General features: G+C 42.3%; 1 protein-coding gene across 3 annotated transcripts in view; it reads right to left on the bottom strand.

Annotated features, from left to right (window-relative positions):
• CALD1 (caldesmon 1) overlaps positions 1–6,738 on the bottom strand; it is a 237,819-nt gene extending 231,081 nt beyond the window's left edge. For 2 of the 3 annotated variants that reach the window (XM_010600441.3, XM_023539965.2), the window contains exon 1: positions 6,413–6,736. The gene's annotated coding sequence lies outside the window, so the exon portion shown is untranslated. Of the gene's footprint in view, positions 1–6,412 lie in introns of all 3 variants that reach the window. The other variant, XM_064289694.1, reaches the window with a different exon arrangement.
• Between the last annotated feature and the right edge of the window lie 16,501 nt (positions 6,739–23,239).

Genomic DNA, 23,239 nt, shown 5'->3' on the forward strand with positions numbered 1-23,239 from the left:
AGTTAGCCACACATTCCATTTACTACTCCTGTTCCCGACTCTCCTTCTTCCTCTGTTGCTTCAGGCAAATAGAGATCAATCGTTGTGCTTTGATGGCTGCTTGCAAGCTTTTAAGACCCCATGCAACAAACAAGGAAGTGGAATAGAAGCATAACCCAATATCAGGCCAATTAACTGGAATGTCCCATGAACCCATGACCCTAAACCCCCAAACTAAGAAACCAAATCCCATGAGGTGTTTGTTTGTACATAGAAGCCTCAGCTAAATCATTATTTATTGAATTACCAGTCTTAGAAGAAATACAACCAGAATGCTTCTTAGATGCAAGAATGGGCAGACTTCAGCTAGCTTACTTTGGGCACGTTATCAGGAAAGACCAATTGCTAGACAACAACATCACATTTGGTAAAGTACAGGGTCAACAAAAATGAGAGAAACCCTTAATGAGATGGGTTGACACAACAGGCACAACAATGGGCTCAAACATACCACAATCATGAAGATGGCAAAGGACCAGGTAGTGTTTTCATTCTGTTATACCTAAGGTCACAATAAGCCAGAGACAACTCAACAACAGCTACAACAATAAGAATTGCGTTAGTTTGCCGGAGCCATGTTACACCAATAGCTCATGTGAAGCTTCTTGCCAACAACAATACTCAAATGCTTTTCTCTAGAATCTTTCTGAAACGGGAGATTCATATCTTTTCACTTATTAGTGGTGCAAATTTCCATGTTAACCACCTTCAAGATTAGCTCATCAGGCTATGCCGAGGTGGTTATCAAGTACTGGATGACCCTGGCATTGGGTGTTTGTCTTGTTAGAAATTTATTCCCATGAAAATTCAGTTGACACCCATTGAGAGCTATTGGACATCTCAGCTAATTAGCCTTCTATGCCCAATTTTGTCTTCCAACTAAAACTGCCCATTGACCTCTTCTTTGAACACGGGTAACCAGTGATATTATTAAAGTGGCTGCCAGCCCCACTAGTGATCCACCCAGGGGCATGTCGCTTGCCTTACATGTCCCCTCCTGGTAAGGGATTTCCCAAAGACGATAGTTAATAGCTGAACCAATCAGATCTCCTCTCTCAGAATCTGACCTGAGGCACAGAAGAATTTTCCAGTTGGTAGAACCACAAAAAGGAGCAGACACATACGCTGCAGCTGTTACGTTAATGGACATGCACTAGAGTGAATATCTGTAGACCTCTGTGGGGAATCCTTTGGCCCACCTGATTCCAATTCCACCTCTGTGAACTGGTCCTGTGTTGGCTTCTGCTCTTGGACTTCCATGGGCAGCTATCCGCCTTATTACTCCACATGTATTTTACAATCTTATCTCTTTACCTGAACTACTGAAGCTTATTAATATAAAGGTCTATTTGTCCCAAGCACTGTGCTAAATGCGCTCATATACTTAACTTACCTGTGTGTGCACTGCCTTACTAAGCTCTTGGTTTCTAACCCTCTGTCTGACTTCTTATTTTTGCTATTTCTCCTTGCTCATTTAGCTATGATCCACAACCTAGCCCATTTTTCAAGTTTTATATCTACTCTGGCTTAGACTGACCCTCCTGACCTCAGTGGAATGAATATCCTTGGTGCCTACTGGCCCTCTGGCTCCTTGGTACTGGACCCTGGGCTTGCCCATCTTCAGCACACAGGAGAAGTCAGCCTAGCTCCCCAGCAATATATTTTGAGACCAGCAAGGAATGTTACATGTGGGTGTGAAAGGAACAAATTACATATGCCTATTATATTCCTGTCCAAGTGAGATGGTTTCCTTGCACTCAAGTGCTTTCATCCGCATTTTCACAAAACAATGCCAGAAACCTCAGGAAACTATTAAAAAGCTATTTATCTTCAAATTATCCATCATGGATATATCCCCTTTAAAAACCCATTGTTGTGGAGTCAAATCTGACTTAGAGTGACCCTATAGAACTGCCCCATAGAGTTTCCAAGGAGCACCTGCTGGATTTGAACTGCACCTTTTGGTTAGCAGCTGAACTCTGAACCACTATGCCACCAGAGTTTCCCATGAATATATATCTCTATATATTTTAAAAACCATGTACTAAAGTGAGTGCTTACTAAGAAAGCCCAATTCACTTGATCTATACAATTTTCTTTAACTATACCCTCACTTCTGCTCAGCAATCCTTGTATTAATCTCTCCCTGCTAGCTAACAGTGGCCATTCCTGAACTTCTCTAGCCTACCAGCTTCCCACAGTAAAACTCTGCTTCTCTAGGGATAATCCTTTTTTCTTCCCAATGGAGACCATACGAGGTATCTGTGTATTTACAGCCATCCTGGATTCCTCCCGTAGGATCTGGGAAAGAAGAAAGGATGCCACTTCCTCCAGGAGCCCCACTCATAGACTGATCCTATCGACTCTTGCCTCCTTTGGAATGAAGATCTTACCCCACTCCCTACCCAACCTCCCCCAGCTCAAGGGTCTCCAGCTGGACAATCACTACGGTGGGTTCACAAAGGACCTCGGTTCAGAGTTTTTATCAAATTCTCAAAGGGAGCCACAATAACAACAACAATAGTACAAAGAACAACTGACAGGGGTGCCCACCTCATCTCTTCCTCACAGCCCAGGGTTGTCCCTTCCTTTCTAGCCTTTCCCCACCACAACACCCCCAGCCAATTGTGAGTTTTGGCGTAAGAAGCAGAGTGGGCTCTTCACTATTGAAAGTGCTGTGATTCCTTCTACTCAGCCTGCTCTTTTTCTTATTCTCCCTAAGAAAGCGAAGAGCTTTCCCTGTCTAGAACTTATCTGTGCTTGACCCTTCTGCCGTCCTCCTGGGCCTCATCTTTGAGCTGGGCTCCTGCAAATTGTCAATACTGGACCAGGAGAGCCTATATTTGGCTTGGGGATGAGGAGCTGGGGAAGCTGGGGAAAGTGGATGGTTGAGGGGAGGGGAAGTTGGGAATGTCACCAGGGGGTCAGTGATCAGGAAAACCAGCCGTGAATATTAAAGGCTGAAGCAAACAGAGGTGAGTGAGGTAAAATCTATGGAGCAGTCTGTTCTCAATACCAACAGGAACCACAGCCAGGTGCTCCTGATTACCTCACCCTCCCTGCAAGGCCCAGCTTAAAGAGCTGGGATTAGTTCCATGCTTTTGGCTGGAGGCAGCAAAGCAGCCTCATTTACTAAGGCCTTTCTGTTGTCAGCACCTTGTCATTGGTCTTCTGCTCAACTGGATCTTCAGATTCCTGGTTCCTAGATATTACCTTCAACCATTGAATAAGCCCATCTTGTTCTGCCTCCTGATACTTGTGCCTTCTTGGTCTCTGACCATTAAAGCCAAGATTCGGACAACATTAGGATGAAATTGACTGGACTCTGGGCTCAGAGTTCTAAAAAGAAACAGGGGCCAGGGGGTCCTCAAGTGTGAGGAAGGAGTGGATAATTAGGAACATTTGGCAAAAAGTGGAGGGTATTAGCAAGATGGGCATAATGTCCAGAGGCAGCTCAGAGTACATACATAGTCTGCAGGAAAGAGGGAGCAAAAGGCTTAATCTCATCTGGCTACCATAACCACTATGGAGGTAGGAGAAGCTTTTGAATGACCACTCTATAGATGGGGTCAAAGATTTGATGACCTCCCCAAAGGCCTGTGTTACTTAATTAGAGGAAACCATTACTGAAGCTGAAGTCTCCTAGTGGTGCTCATGAGTTAAGCCTGAGCTAAAAGTATCTCTTTAAACTACCCAGCTACTGCAAACCTATGGGCATCTCTCCAATAATAACGTTGGATTAGCTTGACAAATGAAGGACTTTCGGTAAGAAGCTAATGGTTCTATTTTGGGGCTCTGAGAGAATTTGCCCAGAAATCCTTTTTCTTTTTTTAAGCCTGAAAATTCTCTGGCAGCATCTTTTTAACCTCCTCCATAGTCCTACCATGCTATTTCCATACTGGGTTCCACTCTGTCAGCATTTTCCCCCTCGCCCCCATCCTGGCCTCGCCCTACCACATTTCTGAGACATGTGACAGACTCCAGGCGAATGGGGAACTAGCTAGTCCCTATTCATGCCCATCTCGAAGTCATTTTTTTGTCTTGCTAAAGAATGGCAGACTAGTAACCGTGCTACCATGAAAATGACCAATGGCGACAACTACGTGTGTTTCTAAGACAAGGCCTACTGGGTACATTTTACAGTCAGAACAGAGAATTCTCAGGCTGGAAGGAAACCTGACTGCCATCTGGTCCTCTCCCTGGTTGGACTCTGGATCAGCCTATTCCATCTGTCCCAGAAAGCTCTACTCTAGAGCGGGAGATTTTCAGACCAACCACGGGAGTTTTGATTTAAACTACGTATTTGTGGGTCTATTTGAATTGTACATTCTTTTGACCTTTGAATGATGGAAATAAACAACCCAGTACTTTAAAAATGGATCAATCAATTATATGTTCCTGGAGTGTACCAAGAGCAATTTTTAAGATTTTCTGTTGTTATTGTTCCAGAAGTTTGCCATTATATTTCTCTTTATTACATGATTTTGATAAATGATCAGTGAAAATTATTTCATTGTGCTTGTACATCTCCCTCTTTGGGGGATATGTGTCCTAACTAACATTCAAGGGAAGAAGTAGCACAAAAAAGCTGCCTAAGGTTTGACATAATCTACTACATCAAATCCCCTCTCCCCACCACTGCGCATAGGAGAACTTCTCAACATTATTTTGAAAAATGAGTTTTTGTGGTTGTTGGGGGTGGGGAGCACATAAGGAGTGGGGAGAGAGTGGTGGTGGCAAAGTTTGAACTTTCAGGGATTTGGATATGTTGGTTTGAAAATGGAATTTATCCTCAAATCCCAAGATTATAGATTTCCTTCCAAACTGCATTCCCTACATGGTTTAGAGAACAGTTGAAAAGAAGTTGCTCCCCATATTTTGATTGACATAAAAACACTGTGAAAAGAGTTTGGAACTTGATCCCTTTGAGGGAAGGGCAATAATCAAACTATAGCTCTTGCCTGCAGCCTTTCTCTCACACTTACTCAGAACAGTTCCAGGAAAAGAAATTCACAGGGAATTCTGCTCTCATATATCACTTCTAGAAGAGGAGAGAGACATTCTCAAGAAAATGATCCCCAAACTTCTAAAGACAAAGAGAAAAGATTGTTTAATGAATCACAACATAAAACCACCACACTCCATGGAATAAAATTAGATAGAATCAGTCGTTCAGTGCTGGGAAGCTTTAATATCCAGGTTTATTAAAAAATGATCAGATTTGTCCTTCTGGCCACAGAGCACCTTGTCTCCACTTGGTTCTAGCCATACATGTCTGCTTTTACCAAACATATCGGAAAGATTTTACTATCTCAGTTTATAAATCCTTCTGCATAGCCGTGTTAACAGAGAGATGTAGGAACTCCGAGTACTTTGTTCATATCTAATTTTTGACCATGTATTGCCACAGCGCTGAAATTCCCCGCCCTGGGAATAGGTCCTTTGTAAAAGGAATTCCAGGCTACTACCAACGAGCAGCCTTGCACTACTGTTTGAGATGCCCAAATATGTCTGACTTTCTTGAAATGAAAAGCTTGTTTCCTTCCTTTCTGGAACATATGTCCCACCTACAACTTTTCAAATCCTCTAGTCACACTCAGGCACACATTTGAATAGAAAAATCACATTTATTAAGAAAATAGTTTGGTCGGCTGTTAAATGTGATTTCTTAAAAACACACCCACTAACACACGCCTTCTCTTGACATGAGACTTTATAGGAAACAGACCATGGTAGGCGTCCTCCGTCTCAGCAAGTATCAGAGCAGTTACACTGAGCCAGCCGGTGCTCAGCACTAGTCTTCTTTCCACCTCTAGTTTTATTTCCTTGCACTTCTACAAGTCCAGTTCTCAAGTGCTGGTCGCAGAATAACATTTAAATGCCTTTGTTGGAAAACTACCCCTTTTTAGCCTCTCGTCAACCTAAAAAGTTGGTTTTGTTTTATATGTTTATTGTTTCTAAGTAAAACGTCTTTAAATCTCTGCTAACAGAAAATGAAGGCAGGACTGCCCAGCTGAGCGGCCCCACGCAGCCGGCCATCTAACACTGGCCTACAGTTATCAGGTATAATCCCCATCACACTCCTGAACAAAAGGCTGTCCTCATCAAAGTCGCTGCTGCTCCTTGAATAGAAGTCTGTCTAGGAGCATGCCTCTTGTTCAAGCTCTAAGAACAAAACTAGACGACTGCAAGCCCTGTCTTCCCTGAACGTCTGCAGGGGAGGGGAGCCCAGTCCAGCTCTGAGAATTTGCTGGTTTATTGGCTTTAACAGCCTTGCACCTCCAGCCAGCTTGGCCAGGAATGTGGATCAAAAACCCAGAGCAAGTCCCCAGACTCTCCAGAGGAGCAAGCAAGCAAGCCCTCGGTGCCTTACCTCACAGGCTGGAACTTCTTCCCGAGGACTCAGTGGGAAAGCAAGGGCTGATTTCTGTCTGCAGGAGCCCAGCAAGCAAGCAGGCAGGGCAGGCAGGCAGGCAGGCAGGCAGGCGGCCGAATGCACACTGCTCTATTCAATAAACTGCAGGCCGCCCTTCCGGAGCCGCTCCCAGCAGTCCACGCTAAGAGAACACATAGCCTGATGTTTACAGTCTGCTGTCGGTGGTATGCATTGTCCTGCAGTTCTGCTGTTAGGCAGCCAATGACGACAGCGGCCAAGGTGGATGCAGCCGGCCGCTGGAGATGCCTGTCATTCCCTAGGCATGCTCAGGAAATCACTCATCAGAAAACCCAAGACCTAAGACGCTCCGAAACTGCCTGCACGCTGCCAAAACCAGGCTGCTGCATGCCCTTTTTTGGTTATCCTTTCAGGGCCCCTGGAAGTGGATCCATTGTCAGGAACAATCATAAGAAATGTTAATCTTGGAGTAAGAGGCTGTCTCGGAGAACACAGATGGAGCTTTAAAGAGCAAGCACAATCTATGAAACCACAACTTAACAGCCTATAAGTTTATGGAGGGCGGGGGGTGGGGAAGGCTTCTCAGTTGAGGGAGCCTTAATTGTGTCTGTCTCTGCAAAGTAGCTGTATATACAAAATGAACTTAAATGGTCGTGCAATTGTAACGCCTGAAATGGACAGGACCCAGCTCGGACATACAGACGACCTTGTAGCCTGAGAGAGCACAGTTCTCTGTAACATGCCTGTTGTTGTTGTTGTGTGCTCTCCAGTCTATTTCAACTCATAGTGACCCCATGTGACAGAGTAGAACTGCCCCAGATGATTTTCTTGGCTGTCATCTTTATGGAAGCAGATCGTCAGGTCTTTTTCCAGAGGAGCGGCTGGGTGGGTTCCTACCACCAACCTTTCAGTTAGCAGCTAAGCACTTAACCGTTTCGCAGCACCAGGACTCCTTAAACGATGCCTACGTGTGCTTGAAAAATAACTGAACACAAGCTCAGGTTTTTGTTTTTTTTTGTAGTAGTAGTAGGTAATGTGATAGGAAGAAGCCCTGGTGGCGCGGCGTTTAAGCATTCAGGTGCTAACTGAAAGGTTGTCAGTTTGAACCCATCAACTGCTCTGCTGGAGAAAGATGTGGCAATCTGCTCCCGTAAAGATTACAGCCTCGGAAACCCTACGGGGGAAGTTCTACTCTGTCCTATAGGGTCACTATGAGTTGGAATCAACTTGATGGCAATGGGTTTGATTTAATGTAATAGGAGGGTCCCTGGGTGGTATAAAGGGTTAAGCACAAGACTAGTAATCAGTAGGTTGGTGGTTCAAAGCCACCTAGAGGGTGTCTGAGAAGTCAGGCTTGGAGATCTGCTTCCGAAGGGTCACAGCCTTGAAAACTCTATGAAGAAGTTCTACTCTGCACACTTAGGTCTCCATGAGTTGGAATCAACTTGGTGGCAATTAACAACAACAATGTAACAGGTTGGCCAGAATAAGCATAGCGAGCTTCAGCTACATAAGGTTCTGCGGACTTAGCAGTCGATCACTTTAACCACTTGGCCACCAGGGCTCCTTACTGACAAGCCTTCCCTGTTTATGAAGATCTGCTTGGAAATGACCTCTCCTTGGGAAAAGTCCCTGCCCTTTATCCCTCATTCAGAACACCTGGGAAGTTATTGACCCACATGAGTGGTATTCTTTCTCAGCCCATGAGCAAGTTACCTACAGGCAGCTTTATCAGCACTCTACACTCATCTCCTTGGAAAGGCTACTCTTTCCCCCTCTTCCCAACAGCTACTGCTCCACATCCTGGAAAACCTGCTGGCCAGAGGCAGAGGTGAACTTTGGGCGTCCCAAGTTAGAACTCAGAATCTACTTCCCCAGAGACATGGAATAAATAATGGTTGATGGGAACAGAACAGTCAGCATTGCATTTCAAGCACGTGGTAGCGCAAATCGGCATTTGTGGAAAACCGCCATTTATAAAAGCATTCCTATGGGAAAATGTCCTCTGATCCCAAATAAATAATTTGGAAACAAACTTTTTGAACACTACCAGTTCTGCTGCTAGGGACCCCTCATAAGGGGACAGGTTGTAAAGATAGAATTATACTTCACGGTCTGGTAAAGTGCTGAGTTGAAGACATTGTGGGGTAGACATCGGTAAAGTTCTGGAAATAATTCAATTGGTGATGCCTGTGTGAAAATGTGAGCTTCGTCAGGAGATTTCAGGGCACAGGATCACCAACCTCTACTGCCCATACCCAGAGAAAACCAAAAACCAAACCAAACCCAATGCTGTCGAGATGATTCCAACTCAGAGGGACCCTATAGAACAGGGTGGAACTGCCCCATAGAGTTTCCAAGGAGCGCCTGGCGGATTCGAACTGCCGACCCTTTGGTTAGCAGCTGTAGCACTTAACCACTATGCCACCAGGGTTTCCCCTTACCCAGAGAAGCCTGTTTTAATGTAGAGCTTCCACCAGCACTGCTGGTCATAGCCTAAGCAACAGTCTCCCCACTCGCATGAGTAATGCCCTTTGGTTGAACAGCATCAGGGTATGATTTTGGAATCTATGAATAAAATAAGTACCAGCTTTTCAGAAGAAAGAAAATTTGTGCTACAAATGGGAAAAATATTATCAACAGGAAGCATGGAAAGGGCATGCATTTTGCATAGCTTTTAAAAGATAAAGGGCTAAATACATTGCACAATGTCTTTAGAAAACAGATGCATGGCTTCCCTAGATAAATTCTGGACGCCTCATGTACACGGTATAGTGGAAGTCCAACCATTCAGCCTATCTTATGTTTGAAAATAAATTGACTGGGGAGAAACTATATAGTTGGGAGAATAATTTAGCAAATTGCATGTAATATACACCAAGATTTAGAAAAAACTTTTTTTTAAATAAATAAGCAAGGATTAAAAAAAAAAAAAGAAGAAGAATAGAAAGGAAATAAAAAGAAAGAAAATAAGAAACAAAAACCAGATACATGTTGCCCAGTCTCGACCACGGGAAATTTTAGTTTCATGGCATTTACTTCTTCTGGAGGGTAGATATTAAACAGCACTAAAAATACACAGGATTTATATAGGAAATTTCTGTGGAATGTATTTCCCACTAGTTTCTTTCCACATATAGGACAGCTTGTCTGTCAATGAATATATCTGCCCAATCAACTCAAAACAAATCCAAAGATATACTTGAAAACACATGAATGACTCATTGTATTTTTTTCAGGTCCACCTGAATGTTTGCTACCACGTAGACCCATCATGAGCAATTATATTTTGCTTGGGTGTCAATTTGGGAAAAATAAAAGAAGGCCACACTTTTTAAATTGAAAATTAAAACAATTTGATTTAGTTGCATGAAAAATGTACATTCTTCCAGTTTAAAATATCTACTTTATTGAATAGAACAGAGAATTCCAACCTTTTTAAAGGTAGCAGAACATCCCCCTACTTCTTTTAGCCAAGTGAAATCTTTTCAGAAGGTCAAGTTTATAAAAGAAAAAAGCTGGCTAGTAGAATCTTGATATCAAAATTGGACAACAAGGACAAAAAAAAAAAAAAAAAGAATTTTGACTAGATGCACTTATAAACCTAGATTTTAAAAAAATTACCAAATTGAATCCAACAATGTACAAAAAGTTAAGACCAGTGCAGGCACTGATGGCTCAAAATCTAAAAATCTATTCCTATAACCCACAGTCTTAGCAATTAAAAATAAATAAAAAATAAAAACTCATCCTAACAGATAAAAAATAACCTTGGTAAAGTCAGTAATCATTTATGAAGCAAAAAAAAAAAAGCTCTTGGTAGATTAGGAATAGAATCTTTATAATGAAGACATTTACCAGAAACCTACTGTAAATACCATGCTTAATGATGAAATGTTAGAAGTATTCTCATCACGGTCAATGGAAAGACAAGGATGACTACTATCTCTTAACAACCAAAAAATGTGTCAGAGGTCCTAGCCAAGGAAAAAAAAAAAAAACAACAGCTATTGGGATTAGAAAGAAACACAAACATCTTTATTTACTATGATTGATTATCTTTGTAGAAAACTCAAGAGAATCTACAAATATACTAAAACAAATCAAATTTTAAAAGTTTAGCAAGATTACTGGAATCAAGCTCAGTATGCAAAAACCAGAGTGTCTGTGATCAGCCACATCTAACTTTAACATATAACGGAAAAATAGTACCTCCGGGCAATGGTTTCAGGGGTTCACCCAGCCTCCATGGCTCCAGAAAGTCTGGAGTTCATGAGAATTTGAAATTCTGTTTTGCATTTTCCCCCTTTTGATCAGGATTCTTCTATAGAGTCTTTGATCAAAATGTTCAGAATATTCTTAACCCAAACCCACTGCCGTCAAGTCGATTCCGACTCATAGTGACCCTATAGCACAGAGTAGAACTGCACCATAGAGTTTCCAAGGTGTTCCTGGTGGATTCGAACTGCCGACCTCTTCGTTAGCAGCCATAGCACTTAACCACTACACCACCAGGGTTTCCATATTCTTAACAACAACAAAATAAATAAAATTTTAAAAAAGAAAAAATACATAATGGAAAAATACACTATCAGTAACAATAAAAAAAAAATGGGCATTACATATGAATGAATCTAATAAAATATGTGCAGGAAAATTACAGAACTTAATATAGGGATATAAAAGGACTAAATAAATAGTGAAATACACCACTTTCATGAATGGGAAACCTCAAAATTGTAAATATATATATATATATTATCCTCATATTAATCTATACATTTAGTATTCCAATCAAAATCCCAAAATGATATTTTTTATAGAACTTCACAAAAGAATCCCAAAATTCACATGAAAAAGTGAAGATCTAAAAATAGGTAACAAGACTTTTCATAGAGCAATTCTACCTAAGATGTGTGTTATTGGCACAGATAGATCAGTAGAATAAAGTGGCAAGCCTAGAAACAGACCCAAACACATATGGAAATTTTGTAAATAACAAAGGAGATGTTACAAATCAGAGGGAAAAGAATGGACTATTCAGTTAATGATAAACTGAGGTAATCCGCACTCCATGCTAAAATAAACTAGGCTGTATAGGAAACCCTGGTGGCGTAGTGGTTAAGAGCTATGGATGCTAACCAAGAGGTCAGCAGTTCAAATCCACAAGGTGCTCCTTGGGAACTCTATGGGCCAGTTCTACTCTGTCCTATAGGGTCACTATGAGTCGGAATCAACTGACAGCAGTGGGTTTGATTTTTTTATTATATGAAAAACCAGACTTGGAGATGGTTAGGGAAAATTGGAGGTGAGCATTTTATGGTAGAGTAGGGAAGAATTCTTAGACAATCATAAAAACAGAGCTTTACAAATGAATAGACTGATGCATTTGAATGTACGGTTAAACATGGCAGATCAAATGCACACCACGCTCATTCATTTCTGCTCCTTCCCCAAGCCTCACCATGATGATAGTAAAGAAATAAAAAGTCATAAATCTTATAAAGCAAAGAGTACTGGGAAGGAGACGACAGAGGCCACATTCTGGAATTTGGAAAATGGATAGATGTTTGATAATTGATTTAACCAAGCTGAGGAAACTGAAATCTGGCCATATGGGAGTTGGAGGCCAACAAGAAAGAAGCTCAGAATTCATAATTCAAGCCTCAGAACCAGGGAAAACTCAGGATTTGGAAGCCCCAAAATTTCTGAAGGTGAAGGGTGAGGCAGAAAACCGATTTGGCCGAGGATCTAAGGAGTAGTTAAACCAGTTGCCATTGAATCAAGAGTCATTTCTGACTCATGGTGATTCCATTTGTGTCAGAGAAGAACTGTGCTGCATAGGGTTTTCAACAGCTGGTTTTTCAGAAATAGACCTCCAGGCCTTTCTTCTTGAAGGTAAACTCGAACCTCTAATTTTTAGGTTAGCAGCGGAGCACATTAACCATTTGTACTGCCCAAAGGAGTAGTAGAAGCCCAGACACCCTCCTCCACCCCACACAGCCGGCTGACATCCCTCTCTCAACCAGCCAGAAAACCAGAGGTTTATTCCCTCAAGAAAATGAAGTCAGAGGTGCCAGACTCAGAGGCCAGGCATGGCAGTGGATAGGGAAGAGGCACTGAACCGAGAACAAGGTACTCAGTGGGAGCCTACCCACCCTACGCTGACTCTTCCCCAGTGCCCTTACCTGAGGGGTGTCCACGACAGGAACGGTCAGGTCGATACACCGCAGTTGGCAGGTTCACAGAAAAAGGCCAGAAGGTTCAGGCATTTGAGGGACTGATGAAATGGCTGACACGCTGTCTATAGCCCCTCAGTGAACCCATACATGAGAGGTTCCCATTGGCTGTTTCAAGCCTTCCTCTTAAATATGAATATCCATTTCAGGAAAAATTCTGAAAGACTGAGGTTAGAAGAAACAACAGAAAAAAGAAACTCAAGGGAAAGAGAGGCTGGGTTGGAAACAGAAGAAAATGTCAAGAAGATGATAATTACTATTCTCAGAGAGTTTAAATGTTGTATCCATGAGGCAAGAGAAAGACTCTTTAAAAAGGCACTTCCAGAGAACAGGAAAGAATTCTCGTAGATGGCAAATATTATGGCAGAGATTTGCAAAAATTCAATTTAAGAAAGGGGCGATAAAGTTCAGAAATATCTCTCAGAAAAATAGAAGAAAAAGACAAGATAGAAAAGAGGCAAGAAAGGATGGAGAGTCAACCACAAACCAGTACAGAGATATCCACCTATCCTCTCTGGCTCAGGGAATAAGGAGGCAGGCTCTGGGTGACCTGGCTATTGGTTGTCCAGAAAAAGAAGGCAGAGAAAAGAGTGGGAAGGAAATTATTTAAGAAAAAATAAAATAAAAATTCCCCAAAATGAAAGACACAAATTTTCAGATTAAAAGGGGCCACTGAGTGTCCAGTACAAAGAAGGAAAATACGGTTCAGTCAGAAGTCATTGAGTTATTGAAGCTACGTGCTCCAATCAAAGGGAATAAAAAATTAAAAAAAAAAAAAAAGTTTGAGCGGGGACTAGAAACTAGGAAAAAAGACAAGGACCAGGGAACAGATGATGCAAACCCAGGATGGAAGTAGTAGTCCGGTAAGGATGGTGGAAGACATTCTGAATAATAGATGAATAGCTAGTTGAGAAAGCAACCGGCAGAAATTGGAACAGAGGACCCAGGGGGGCATGTATTAAGGAAAAGTCAAGTATATGTTTGATTTATTGAGATGGGTTTTACAATTTTGCTTCAGAGTTTGGGGAAAAAACCAAAAACCAAACCCGCTGCTGTCGAGTCAAGAAGCATTAGTAATAAATCAAGCCCATTGCCATTGAGTCAATTCTGACTCATAGCGAACCCTACTGGACAGATTAGAACTGCACCATAGGGCTTCCAAGGAGTTGCTGGTGGGTTTAAACTACCGACCTTTTGGTTAGTAGCCGAGCTCTTAACCCCTGCTCACCGGGGCATTAGTGAAACAAGGAAATAAGTAAATGTAAGATCGAGGTCATTATAATTCTAGGAAAAACAAAAAGTTTGCATGAGAAAGTAAAAGTACCGTGGTATACTGTATAGTTTAGCTGTGAGAAATACTTATATAGTCAAAATAGTGTCCTATAGGGTCACTATGAGTCGGAATCGACTTGAAGGCACTGGGTTTTTACCGGGTAATAGTGTACATACTGCATGGTGATTTCACCAGAACAACGGTGATGTCATTAGATTTGGATGATAACAGGCAAGAACATGTTAGTAGGATGATGATGGATAAGAGAGCTAAACCTTCATTGTTGTTTAGTAGGAAAGCAACAGATAAGGCCTAATATTAAAAATTCAGTAAATGACAGTATTTGTTGTTGTTGCCATCAGGTCAATTCTAACTCAGAGCAACCCCATGTGACAGACTAGAACTGCCCCACAGGGTTTCCTAGGCTGTAATCTTTACAGGAGCAGACCAGCAGTCTTTTCACCCACAGAGCAGCTGGTGGGTTCAAACCTCCGACCTTGCCATTAGCAGCTAAGGGCTTAACCATTGCACCGGCAGGGCTCCTTAGTATTTTATTTAGGAATATGGTAAAATGGAGGGCCAGTGAAAAAGAGGAAGGGCCTCAATGAGATGGGTTGACGGTGGCTGCAACAATGGGCTCAAGCATAGCAAAGATTGTGAGGATGGCAGGACCAGGCAGTGTTTCGTTCTGTTGTACATACGGCTACTATGAGTCGAACTGATTCAACAGCACCTAACAACAATAACATGGATATAAATAACCAACAGAACAAGACTGTTTGTTTATTCATTCAGTGAACAAATATTTATCGAATGCCTACCACACATGAGGGTCTGTTTTAGCATTGTGAACAAAATACACTTTGATGGAGGGAGACAGGTAAACATATTAACAAATATATAGGTCTATAATGTCAAGCACTAGTAAGTATTATAAAGAAAAAGTAAGAAAGGATAAAGAAACTGAGAAAATCTGGGAAGTGTCTCTGAAGAGATTCTTTAACAGAGACATGAATAAAGTGAAGGACCAAGCAGTGGGAACACATGAGCGAAAAACAGTCCCGAAAATGAGAAGAGCAAGTGCACATACAAGAAAGGGTCAAGAGTCCATTTCACGGCAAATGGCCAGATCATCCAGAGCCTGTCTCCTTAGTTCTTGAGCTGGAATGGACGATTGGATGTCTCTATGGTGTCTCTGCAGTTCTAACAGGGAAACTCAGCCCTGTGCACAGTATGGACTTCCAGATGGTGAGCCCGTGGAGATACCCCCTTATCTGCATGTGCTTTCCCAGCTGCATTTGTTTCCCCTTCCTGTCCTCTGCTTCACCAAGGCTGTCTAAAACCCACCCAAGACCATGTGAAGAGGTCTGCCCTCCCTTCCCAGCCAGAATGCATACCCCTCACTCATTTCAGAAAAAGGCCCATCTTATAATTGGCTTTGCATTGCAGGCATACCTCGGAGGGGTGCAAATAAGGAAGCATTTCAACTATTTGATCTATTTTGGGTGAGGTTTTGTAGCTTTGGCCTAGCAGACTGTGTCGTCTGAGAAGCAAGAAGGCAGTAATTTCTCTCAAGGGGCAGGCTATTTTTAAGATCTGAGTAAAGAGAAAGCGTATTTCCAGAGACAGCTGAGTCTGGTGCTATCTGGGAAAGGATGGTTGGTTTTGACCAAAATGTGTAACATAAATGTGTCTAACCACTAATCAAGCTCTGCCGGAGGTTGGCTTGTTTGTATCGCAGAAAGAGTGTGTGCGAGAGAGACTTGAAATGTCATTACAGCTTCCTGTCTCTCGTCTTTCTGAGACCAACCAACACTTCATGGTGCACTCAACAGCATCTCACCTCACGACCTTCTCTTTCTCCACTGATCACTCCCCTCTGTGTGGGAACATGTCCAGGGCTTGGGAAAAAGTACCTTTGATTGACTCCTCTTCTCTTTTATTGTTGAATTTCTCCAAATGATGATATTATGATAAAACTCCTGTTTCTTCTTCTATGACCTCACTTCTTTTTGGTCCCTGGCCATTTTGTGTTCAGCCTCCCTCCCTCTTCTGGAAGTTTCTCTGAGGTCACTGTGTAGCTGAAGCCTTTTGCAGTTCTCCCTCATGCTCCCTGGTACCCTCTTGGTTTTCTCTTGATCTTTTGTGGCTCCTGACACTGGCATCCAGCCTGTCGTCCTACCTCTCTGGCCTCTTTGATGATTTCACGTGTTCTTTCTTTTCCCTAAAAGTGGGCATCCCTCGGAACCCGGGGCTCTCTTAGAGAACAATACTATCTGCTTCACAGGGCAGATGTAAGAATTAAGTGAGATAAAATGTATAGGAAGTTGCTTTGTGAATGAAATTTCTTTATTTACTGATGCTACAAACATTTATGTAGTATCTCCTCTGCGTATTAATCCTTTTCTTAGTCCTGGGAACACAATGACACTGTAGAAGTCAACAATGGTAAAAGGAGTTTTCCCTTGCTGGCAGACATCTATGTAATCACATAGGTGTGGTAAGGTGGGGCAGGTGTGTCATAAAAATTCTGTGCAGTGAAGGTCCCAATGGGGACCAGGTGAGGGAGAGGGCGTTTCTGTTGTAGATGTAGACTGTTTCAAATCTCATTCGTTCTTGTGTTTTCACCATCACTTCTGCTTGGATAGTAAATACTGAACATATATTGAGCCCTGAGTCCTTGTTCTCATCATGAACTCCCTTGCTTAGTGTTATGCATTGAAATATGTCACCCCAAAATGTGTGTCAACTTGGCTAGGCCATGGTTCCAGGATTGTGGGATTGTCCACCATTTTGTCATCTGATTTAGTTGTCCTATGTGTTGTAAATCCTACCTCTATGATGTTAATGAGACAGAATTAGAATTAAAGACAGTTATGTTAATGAGGAAACACAATTTATAGGATTAAATTGTGTCTTGAGTCAACCTGTTTTGAAATATAAAAGAGAGAAGCAGACAGAGAGACAGAGGGACGTCATACCACCAAGAAGCTCCTTGACCAGACCAGGGGAAGACTGAAGACAAGTACCTTCCCCAGAGCTAACAGAGAGAGAAGACCTTCTCCTGGAGCTGACACCCTGAATGTGGACTTCTAGCCTACTAGACTGTGAGAGATTAAACTTCTGGTTTGTTGAAGCCATCCACTTGTGGTATTTCTGTTATAGCAGCACTAGATAATGAAGACGCTCAGAAACTTTTAATATCATTTTATTGCCAATAGAATAAAGTAAAAATTTGACTTAGAATTTTGGGGTGATCTTTAGTCCCTCTCTTTGCCTTTCCTATGGTCTTTCCAACACAAGCCCTCACCATCTCCCACTCTAGCCTCCTCAGTGGCCCTCATCATGGGGTCCTCTCCTGCTTCAGTGACTTCTGTCAAAGCTGCCTCTCCCCTTCGCCTTACCTGAGGTCTTTCCAGCAATGCCAGCTGCAGACCCACCAGAAAGACATTCCTCAAAAGTCAGCCCTCAGTTAATAAGCCTTCTCCCACTACCTACTAAACCTACTGTCAGAACCACTCATTTTGTATTTATCACTTACTGACTTGAGTTAGGAAACCCTGGTGGTGTTGTGGTTAAGAGCTACGGCTGCTCCCCAAAAGGTTGGCAGTTCAAACCCACCAGGAACTCCTTGGAAACTCTATGGAGCAGTTCTACTCTGTCCTATAGGGTCGCTATGAGTTGGAATTGACTCGACGGCAACGGGTTCGGGTTCAGTTAGACTTGAGTTGTTCTATTTCATTCTAGTGTATACCTCCTATTTTCCTAACTAGACTAATTAATTAATTCAACAAATATTTCTTGAGTACCTGCTATGTGTTCTATCATGACCTCTATAACGTCCTAGCAATACAATGGTAGCAGGACTGACATAGACCTTGTGCCTTAGAGCTCATAGGGCCATATTGTAAAATCACAGGTCACGGATTATACCTATTTATATTTCTCTCTCGGTGTCTCTCTCTCTCTCTCTCTTTTTATCACCTGTCTGTCAGTTTGTCATACTATGGTGGTTTGTGTGTTGCTATGATGCTGGAAGCTATGTCACCAGTATTCAAAATATCAGCAGGGTCACCCATGGTGGACAAGTTTTAGTGGAGCTTTCGGACTAAGACAAACTACGAAGAAAGGCCTGATGATCTACTTCTAAAAATTAGCCAGTGAACACCCTATGGATCACAACAGAATATTTTCCAATATAACCCTGGAAGATGAGCCTCCTAGGTTGGAAGACTCTCAAAATACGCAATGGCTACAACGATGAACTCGAGCATACCAGTGATTGTGAAGATGGTACAGGACCGGGCAACATTTTGCTCTGTTAGACATGGGGTCACTATTAATCTGTGCTAACTCAACAGCAGCTGGCAGCAACAGCAACGTCTACCTATAAACATACATGCGTGCAAACATATAGGCACAAAACTCGATGAGGTTCTTATTTGTCTACACTGACTTTTTGGGTCAGGATTAAAAAATATGATAAAAATTAAGATATCTTGGTAAAAACTACTTATATTAAAAAAAAATTTTTTTTTTTTTTCTTATATTAGCTGCATACAAATCCAGTAGAGGGAAAAAAAAAAAAAAAAATCAGTGCCAAAACTGAGAATTCCTCTCAGTGCTCAAGGAATGATGAATGTGGATTTGGACCCAGGCCAGGGCCCCTGGGTTCTCGGTGTTGCTGCCCTAATTAAGAGGTGCAGGTGGCTGGGCGAGGGGAACCAGGGAATACAGTCTTCTCACATGCTCATGAATACCAGGCATACCTCAAACAGAACTCTCCATGGATTGGTTTTGGGGGCACACTTTGTTCATACTATTCTTCAGGAAGGCAAGAAAGTTAAAAAAACAAAAAACTTATTAGTAATCCCAATAAGTAAATGGATTTGGCTAGAGGCTGAGTTAGAAACTACAGAGTGCTGATTTATTAACTTGAGAAGGTAGATATATCCTGAGATACAGAATTGAGATGGTCGTTAAAACCAAGGCTCCTGTCCAATGGTAGCTCCCCCGAAGACACAAAGAGGTATTAGGGAAAGTTCTGATCCAGGTCCCAAGGGTCTAGCCAATTTGGAGGAATGATTCCAGCAATCTGTGGTCGTCAATATGTTATCCCTCTTTAGGGATATTTTTGTCTGAAGGACCCATTGCTGGGAGAACTACTTCTCCCTAAAATAGTACTAGAGGAATACAAGCACATTCTTTCTAAAGCTTGAAAACACCAGCCTCCTCTTTGCCTGCCATTTGCATTGCCTTCTTTCAGGATAAACAATTTATAGATGACAAGGTTATGTATTATTTTGAAGTCAATATATCCTGGTGGCCTATATGAATCTATCTCCTAGAAAGATCATCACTAAATCATTCTATTTGAGTGGGTCATTTCTGGGGTGTTTTCATTTAAATGGATTATTTATAGTGTATGACAGTATATATATCTACAGTAGGATGAATAACGGCCCCTAAAGAAGTCCACATCCTAATCCCTGGAACCTGTGAATATGATCTCATACAGCACAGGGACTTTGCATGCATGATTTTGTTAGGGATCTCGAGATGGGGAGATTATCCTGGATTATCCAGGTGGGCCCAATGTAATCACAAGGGCCCTTATAAAATGGAAGCAGGAGATGAGAGTGAGTAGGAGGAGATGTGAAGATAGAAGGAAGAGGGCAGAATGATGCAAGGAAGGGGCCATGAGCCAAGGAATGCAAGTGACCTCTACAAGTTGGAAAAGACAAACAGATTCTCCCTGAAGCCTCCACAAGGAACTCAGCCCTGCCAACACCTTGAATTTAGACTTCGGAGCTCCAGAACTATAAAAGAATAAACCTGTGTTGTTTTAAGCTGCTAATTGCATGGCAATTTGTTACAGAAGCAACAGAAAACTAATACAATATCTGTCTCCCCTCCTAGGCTGTGAATGCCCTGAGAGCGGGGACTTTGCCCTATTTATCTCTGTACCCCAACACCCGGAATAACGCCTAGGGCAAATGTGGAATGGATGAATTTGAGAGAATTTCACCTTCCTGACCTCATTCCCAAGTTTTGGGATACTCTTTACTTAGGGAATTTGTTGGTGAGTAGAGTTCTCAGCTCCTTCCCCAACCCAACACTCTGATATTCCTTCTTCCTCCCCCAAAGAATAGTAGGTTTTGGTCAACTCTAAGGACACTGACTGGGCTACACCTAGAAACTGAAGCCTTAGAGTCGAACTGTTTGGGTCAGAACCTCTACTAGGCCGGAGTGCTAAGGAGAACTGAGGCAACACTCACCTAGGAGATCACTGGGCCATCCCTCTCTTCACCGCCCTTCTCCCATACTTCTTCATTTTGCTGGCTGGAGGGCTCTGGACTCGACTCCCCCCTGCCCAATGGAGGGATAAGATCCAAGATTCAGTTGTAGGTCAGCCAAGTTTACTTGGTGGATACCCTAGATTTGGGGCCACAGCTCCAGCTAAGAGAAGTGTTCCTTCCCAGATTGGGCCTCTGTACAGATTACTTCCCCCAGAAGATCCCGGACATGAGTGCCTGATGGTGGGGACCCACCCTGGGTGGTCCCAGGTTCCTGCTCAATACCATCCCATTAAGATTATTTGTAGGCTTCAAAGACCTGGTGGCAAATATTTCAAAGCTAATAATAAACTAAAAATAAAACCAACTGTAAATATTTATATCTTAAAAGTTATTTTATTTAAAAATTTTTTTCCAAAATATTTGCCGGTTGCTGTTGACTCTGACTCACGGTGACCCCATGAGTATCAGAGTAGAACTATGCACCATAGGGTTTTCAATGGCTAATTTTTCAGAAGTAGAACTCCGGGCCTTTCTGCTGAGGTGCCTCTGGGTGGACTCACACCTCCAACCTGTCGGTTAGGAGCCAAGTGTGTTAACTATTTGCACCACCCAGGGATTCCTCCAAAGAACTATGTACCCATGTTATTATTACTTTTCTCTTACACATGCCAATAAAGCTAATTGACAAATGTTATAATGTTCACTTTGAGGAGGCAAAGACAGAACACAGAAAGGGTTGCAGACTACAGATTACGAGTTAAGCAACCTTAATAAGTCATTGAACCTCTCTGAGTTTTCATTTTCTTATTTTGTAAAACAGCTGCCTTGCTGAGTTGATGGGAAGATCAAATCACTTAATAAATGTGAACACGCTTTCTAAGCTGTTAAGGGGTACTTAGCTCTGAGATATTATCCTTATCAGCACAGAGCTGAGATTAAAACTCAAGCAGCCTCCCGACTGTTTCATTTTTTAACTTGAAATTAATCTACTGTGAATTTTCTTTCTAGGAGACCTTGGACCTCTGCAGAAACCATGGAGTAGTGGTTTCAGCAGCCACAGAGCTATTTTCTGATACTTGCCATTCCAAAGAAATTGGTGGAATTCTTCTGAGTGCAGAGAGGAAAAACACTGAAATTTTTTTAAGGGTCAGGATAGGATATCTTTTGGACAACCGGGTTGGGAGTGGTGAGGAGAAGCAAAAATTAAACTTCATCCAAAGCCAGACTGAGGCAGAAATGTTAAGGTGGTAGAATTAGTTTTCAAGACTCTGTTTTTCTCAGTTCTTATGATCTAAAGACCTAGTTCTGGCTGATCACCATCACCCACCTTTCTGGGTACAGTTTATCTAGGTTCTGCCTTTCACCCTACACCGTCAAAACTTGCCTGCCCTAGAACTCATTCTCTCAGAGGCTTACTCAAAGCTAGACTAAGTAATCAGTACTAAGTTGGCAAAAGTCAGAATCAACTCGATAGCAATGGGTTTTTGTTGTTGTTGTTGTTTGTTTGTTTAGATCACCAGGACTGTCTTGTAAGGTGTCACTAGGTGGACGCAAACCTCCAACCCACTGGTGAGCAGCCAAGCACAATAACCATTTGTACCACCTACGGGCTCCATAAGGCCTCTTACCAAAAAGAAAAACAAACCCTTTGCTGTTGAGTTGATTCCAACTCATAGCAATCCTATAGGATAGAGTAGAACTGCCCCACAGGGTTTCCAAGGAGCTGCTGATAGATTCGAACTGCCAACATTTTGGTTAGCAGCTGTGTCTCTTAACCACTGTGCCACCATCTTTCAATTTCTTCTCCCTCTTCTGCCTCTAGCTTGTAGCACACCCCACTGCCATTAGTTTGTTTAGTCATTATTGTTGCTTATCTGGTTTTCTGCAGTAAACTGGTCTCCCTGCCTGGCCCACCTTCCTATTCCCGCTCCCATTCCATTCTTCTTCTGCAGCCAGAACTACACAGATTGGGTCATGCTACCTCCCTGTTGAAAACTCTCCTTTGACTTCCCATCACAATCAGAATAAAATCCTAAAAGTCCCTCTATGATCTTCCCCCTCCACCTCTCAGCCTTCATCTCCTCCCATCTTCTTTCCCTCTGTTCCAGCCAGAACAGCCTTTAGTGATTCCTGGAACACAGCAAGCATACAGCTCCTCGTGTTTGTTGTTCCCTCTGTCTGGATTGCTGTTTTCCGTAAGTGTCTGCATGGCTCCCCTCATCGTTAATGTAAGTCTCTGCTGAACGATACCATATCAAAAGGCCTCACTAACCCCAAGTAAAATGAGAACTGTCCGTGTCACTTCTTATCCCCCACCCTGAGTTATTTTTCTTCATAACATTTATCAGCACTTGACATATTATTTATGGATCCCTGGTGGTGCAACGGTTAAACACTCAGCTGCTAACTGAAAGATCAGTGGTTTGAACACAGCTGCTCCACGGGAGAAAGATATTGCAGTCTGCCTCCATAAAAATTAGAGCCTTGAAAACCCTGTGGGGCAGTTCTACTCTGTCCTGTAGGTTGCTATGAGTCAGAATTCAACTCAATGGCAATGGGTTTGGTTTTTGGTTTGCCATATTATTTATAGTCAATTCTTGTTATTTGCGGTAGTTATAGTCTATAACGTCATTGAAAACCATGAATTAGCAAATACTGGACCACTGCACCTATGGAAAATACAGGGTTAGGTTCCTGCAAGACTCTGGTCACAACGTTTTTGTCAGCCAATCAATGTATAACCTTGTTTTATGTGTGATTCTTTTTAAAGACACCATATTTAGTATATATTGTTGATTCGTTAACGTTGAACTCACAGCCAACAGCACTGTGACCCGTGCCTGAATAAAGCATGCATTTTGATAGCCTTCTTGCTCTAGAAATTCTGAACATCACTTCAGCGCTATGCTCAGGGGTCATTTGGGACAGCAATATCATCAACAAAAAAGCAGGAAAAATACAAAAACACACGGCACTAAATAGACCACGAAAAGAA

The sequence above is a fragment of the Loxodonta africana genome, chromosome 8 (assembly GCF_030014295.1).
Source record: "Loxodonta africana isolate mLoxAfr1 chromosome 8, mLoxAfr1.hap2, whole genome shotgun sequence".
NCBI classification, from domain to species: Eukaryota; Metazoa; Chordata; class Mammalia; order Proboscidea; family Elephantidae; genus Loxodonta; species Loxodonta africana.